Source organism: Anomaloglossus baeobatrachus, chromosome 2 (assembly GCF_048569485.1).
Source record: "Anomaloglossus baeobatrachus isolate aAnoBae1 chromosome 2, aAnoBae1.hap1, whole genome shotgun sequence".
Taxonomy (NCBI): domain Eukaryota; kingdom Metazoa; phylum Chordata; class Amphibia; order Anura; family Aromobatidae; genus Anomaloglossus; species Anomaloglossus baeobatrachus.
The window spans coordinates 278019898-278025897 of record NC_134354.1 but is presented as its reverse complement, the minus strand read 5'-3'; positions in this window follow the sequence as shown (position 1 = coordinate 278025897).

Sequence of the window (6000 nt, the reverse complement as noted above, 5' to 3'; positions counted from 1 at the left end):
TTATTTTTAATGGCGCCGGTTGTTCATCGTACCCGGGGCAGCACACATCGCTCCGTGTGACACCCCGGGAACGATGAACACAGCTTACCTGCGTCCCGCCGGCTATGCGGAAGGAAGGAGGTGGGCGGGATGTTTACGTCCCGCTCATCTCCGCCCCTCCGCTTCTTTTGGCCGGTCGCTGTGTGATGTCGCTGTGACGCCAAACGTCCCTCCCACTTCAGGAAGAGGATCTTCGCTGCCCACAGTGAGGTCGTTTGGGAGTAAGTACGTGTGACGGGGGTTTAACGACTTTGTGCGCCACGGGCAACTAATTGCCCGTGACGCACAAACGACGGGGGCAGGTTCGATCGCTCGTGCAATCGCACGATAGATCGTACCGTGGGAAGCCCGCATTAGTGTCTGACAACAATTGTCTAATCAAATTGTATATAAAACCCCACACAATTATTATACAGGAAAGGTCATGTTACTTATATCAGTCTCTACAACATTGGTGGCTAAGTGTCACCACAGAAATCATATTACCTCACACATAGACTGTCCTATACTAAAAATGTCTAAAAATCAGAGCTCCTTGATCTCTAATAAAATAGAAGCAGAGCTGTGTTTGGCTGCTATAAACCACCTGATAAATATCCAGGGTAACTGTCAAAATAGCAAATATATTACTTCATAAAACCCCACAAAAAATAGTATACAGGTAAGGTTATGTGACTTACTTCAGCCTGGCAATAATAGGAGTCTATAATAACAGAACCGTTCCCAGCTCCATTGACTTTAATGTAAGCAGGTTTTTTGCTGAATAACCGTAAAACGAGGGGTTAAATTTTCTCCTGAAAACATAGTCTATGACGTTCCCTGAATCAAAGGAGGTGGCTGTGCAGAAGTTCGTGATTGTAAATGACTCAATGTGGATTCTTTTGGCGGAGATACATACAGTACTGTACAGACAAGATACAATTTGGAGATCCTACTTGAGTGTCCACATTTTCAAAAATTAAGGTCAGACAACAGGAAAAGTGGCCACAATTGGCCCTGACTAAAGATAGTGGAACATCGCAACATGGATGCATGAGAATGGCCCTGTAACAAGGCATGAAAAAACATTTCTACCTTCACCAGAGACAACAAGATGACAGAAAGGCGTAGGGTCCTTTCTCCTAGTACCCTGGTTCTTCAGACAAGACATAACTTGGAGATCCATCTTGGGGTCTTGAGACTTAAAAACCTTTTAGGCAGACAGCAGGACAGTGGCATCAATTTCCCCCTCCCATTTCTCCATAGTGTCTTTGCACATCAGGAAGGTATGGTCCATGAAACACACAGGATGTGGCCTGGCATTTCCATTTTAAGAAGTGAGCACATAGCGACCATGCCTTTGTATCAGCGCATCCAGGGAAGAATTGTAGCCTAGAAATTTCTGTACAACCAGGTTGAGGAAGTGAGCCATGCAAGGCACATGTGTGATGTCACCCAAGTGTAGTGCAGGCACCAGGTTTGCACCATTATCACATATGCCCTTCCCTGGCTTAGGTTCAGTGGAGACAGCTATTGATCAGACTTGGCCTGGATAGTGATCCAAAACTCTGCAGATGTGTGACTGCGTTCTCCAATGCATATTAATTTCAGCACTGCCTGATTTCATTGACTTACACACAGGATGTGGCTTGGTATTTTCATTTTAAAAATAAAGAGATGCATAAATGACAAGTTTCAGCCTCTTGCTCCCACACCCTAGCCAGTACAGACAAGACACAATTTTGAGTCCCTACTTGGAGTCTCCACATTTCCAAAAATTAGGGTCAGACAACCGGAAAAGTGGCAACAATTGTCACAGACTACATATAGTCCCTACTTGGAGTCTCCCCATTTCCAAAAATTACAGTCACACAACCGGGGAAAGTGGCATCAATTGTCACAGGCTACATATGGTGGAACGCTGTGACATGGATGTGTTTGACCGCCCCTGTAACAAGGCCTGAATTAGCATTTCTACTTTCACCAGAGACACCAAGATGACAGACAGATGTAGGCTTCTTGCTCCCAGTACCCTGGTACTACAGACAAGACACAACTTGTAGACCCATCTTGGGTCTACAACTTTTTAGGCAGACAGCAGGACAGTGACATCAATTGCCCACCTCCCATTTCCCTATAGTATCTTTGAACAGCAGGGAGTTATGGTCCATACAACACACAGGATGCGGCCTGCCATTTCAATTTTAAAAATTAAAAGGGAGATGAATGACAGGATTGTACCTCTTGCTTCCACACCCCTGCCAGTACAGACAAGACACACCTTGTAGACCAATCTTGGAGTCTTGATATTGAAAAACCTTTCAGGCAGACAGCAGGACAGTGGTATCCCCCAACATTTCCCCATAGTGTCTTTGCACAGCAGGGAGATATGGTCCATGCAACACACAGGATGTGGCCTCGGTGTCTCACAGGGGTCATAAACCCCAGGCATGGTCACGCCCATAACAGCTGACGGGCTCTCACTCACCTCGACTGTAGAGGGTAAATAAGTGGAAGTTCTGTGAGAATAGTTTGGACTGTGGTAAAGGAGGAGGAAAAAGCAGCAGATGCAGTTGATTTGGCTGCCGGTATTTGGTGTCGACCTGGTAGTCTGCATTTTAGTGTAGTACGATTCCCACAGTAATGCACATTTGTTGCGCATGTGCCAGTTCATCAATGTAATAGTCAAATTATTTGAGTTTGTGTCTCTACTGAGTCATTGTTTACAACATTGGCAGATCATGAAAGTTGAGTCATACTTTGCATTCTCTCTGCACTGAACGTTGGGGGGGATTCTCTCTTCACTGTTGGAAGGTGTGTTACATTACAGTTGAGCTTTAGGCGCAGGTGAAGTCCCTAAAGGAGATGGAAGGGGCAGAAGCAGTGGAGGAAGTGATAGATAAAGAGGTTTGTCCTGCAAGCCTTGGGGATTTCAAAACTTGTGGATCAGCTCCTTGCCCGCCTACCCCTGCTGCCTCCAGTGATCCAGTGCCCATTGAGCAAGATATAATGCCCCTGGCCATGATTGATTGTCCAGGTGTCAGTGGTGAAATGCACTCTGTGAGACACAGAGTTTTTCAAGGAATTGCTGATGTTTTCTGCGACATGCTGGTGTAGCGCAGTCACAGCTTTATTATTAGAGAAGAAATGGCAACTGGGCAACTGGTACTGAGGGACTGCCACAGCCATCAAGTTTCAGAAACTGTCTGTATCCACTAGGCGGAAAGGCAATTTGGCGCCCTGGACTAGCCAGGTCGTCACAGGTAACACACACCCCCCCGCCCCCACTAGACAGCAACATTAGCCAAACACAAAATCCTTGTTGCCTCCCTCCAGGGCCTGATGTCCACACCAAGTGGGGCGGAGCCAAGCTAATGGCCCCACCCACCGAGGAGTTCACAGGCCTGGAGGCGGGAAAAGTGACAGTTTAGTCCAGGAGGTTGAAGTGAGAGGAGTGAAGTGGAGAGTGTCTGGGTTTGTGGCCCAGGCACTGACAACAAGGTTGGCAGACGGTGGTGGCCGTCTGCAGGAGTGGTGAATCAACGCGGAACCATAGGACCGGGGACGGGCGGTGGCCCGCCGGTACCGACCGGGGAGCGAAGTGAAGCCAGCACACACAGGCAGGGTCATCGGACCCCGACTAGGCTTGGAGTCGCCGTCAACAGTCAAATCGGAGTGTGACAGGAACCCCAGGGGTTTCCTAACAGCCAAAGACCCGTTAGAAGGCAACCGTCTGCACCGTGAGGGTATACAGCTACCGCCTAAGGCTAGAGACCCAAGGTGCCAGCGCCTGTGGGCAAACGGGCTCCTCCGGCATCCATACACCGGGGAGCGGACTACCGTTGGGGACCCATTGTAGTCAAACAGTACACAAAGGTGCAGGGAAAGACATCCGCCATCACCTGTCCGGGGAGAGACACTGCAGCCGGCTGCGGGACCCGTCCATCCAGCCGTTTGGTTTACCGAGGACTTTGTGCATCTCTTACTGAGTGAGTACACCCGTGCCATCCGGCACCGCGCCGCGCTGTCCCTGCGATTCTGCACCTCACCAACTCTGCCTCTCCGTCACACCACCGGGCCCCGGGACCACCGACCCCTACCCACGGAAGGGGAAAACAACATCCCAGCTGCTCCCTACCATCGCTCCTGGGATCCCTGTCACCAGCAGCGGTGGTGCCCATCTTCACCACAACCCGTGGGTGGCGTCACGGACTAAATCCCCCAAACCAACCACCCTTTTCACTCACGGGCGAGGAGCGCCGCTAGAGTCCCCGGATCCGGCCCACCGCTCGAGCCACCGAGCAGCAACCGCAGCAGCGCCGGACCCGAGCGTTAGCGAGCGCAGCGGCGGCTTCCTCCCCACCTGCGACAACTCGGCGTTACGAACAGGATTGAACCCATCTGCTTACCAGTAGAAGTGCGCCTTGTGGTCTCCGCCGGCGGTGTCCGGCCGAAAAATTGGAAGCGCCGCCATCTTTGGCGTGAAAATCACCCGCTTGAGCGTCTTCCCCCGAGCAGGGAAGGTGCGAACGCGAGGCCTCGCCCCCAAAAAGCGGAAGTGCTGAAGAGAACCAAGGGGGGGCGGGTGTGTGTCTGCCTAATGTAGCCGAGGCTAAAAAAGCGGGGACGCCAGGACTCTGCAAAGATACCCGGTTCCTGGAAGCAGCTTGCAACATGTCCGCACCACCTGAGAGGCCTGAGTCTCCGGAGCCTGCCCCCGGGACGGCGGCGTGGCTGAAAATGCAAGTGATGCTGCTGTGCTGTCGTAACCGGGCCCAGGTACGGGACCTGTTGGATCGCTGGACCGCTGAGATGGAGGAGCTGGCTGTGGTCATGCGGGCGCATGAAATAGAGACCATGCTAGAGGAGCTGGTGAGTGACCCACGCCCTTGTGTCCCTGAAGGACTGGCCGCTGCGGCTGAAGGACTCGGTCTACCCCTGGCCCCAGCAGGGCCCGCTCCATCACCTGTGCTGGCCGCCCGTACCGCCCCGCTCAGGCCGCCGTCCCCGATGGAGGTGGCGGAGTCCGGGTTGCCCCGCCAGGGCCCGGAGGCCCGAGAGGATGCCAGCCCACCAATAGCTGGAGCGGTCGACTTGGAAGAACCGATGGCGGGCCTCCATATACCGGCTGATGACGGGTCACTTGTCACTGGAGAACCACAAATCTGCGCTCAGCTAGAAACCGTTGCTGTCCTGCCGGGCCTCACCATTAGCCCCCTGGAGTCAGATGACAGCGGCTCGGGGGCTGACACAGAACCGGTCTCGGAGTCCGAGGAGGCGGGTGAGAGTCTTACCAATGGCAGTGAACCAGTAGCTTTCTATGTCCCGCGCGGCGGTGGGAACGGATACTGGGCGGCCCTCTCCCACCCACCAGGCCTGCAACTGAATGTTTACAATATTGACAGCGGAGGGTGAGGCCACCTCAGAGGAAGAGGTGGAGTAGGCAGCGGTCCACCATTGCACCCTGTTGTCCCTCGTTGGGACCCTCAGCAAGATGAACACTAATTAAACCGAAAAATCACCTGATTACCGTCCGAAAAGAGAACCGTCCCCGTTGGGACTGGAGTTGTCCCTATTGTTCAATTAACACCCCCATACCCACATGAGAAACTGCTCATGGACATGGCCGAGAACTTGCAGGCCACCCACGAACTTGTGGGCTTGTAAATAGTATTGTGGGATGGAAACCGTTGCCGCCTCCGGAGAGGCAGATTGGAGGAAGGGCCCGCAGCGGAGCAGGCTGGGGCCTGGCCACCACCAGGACCGGTGGCCATCCTCCGGGGGTCAGGGGTCCCCCTGGACGTGGGGTCCCCTGAAGTGACAGTCGGGTGTGAGTAACCGTACCCGTTCCCGCTCGGGCAGCCTGAACCTGTACTGGGGTCAAGGGGTGCTGCCCACTTCTTAGGCGCAGCATCAGGGCTAGGTTGCTTGGGTGGGAGAGCGGAAGACATCCGTCCATCTGTCATTATTAAAAATGTTTTT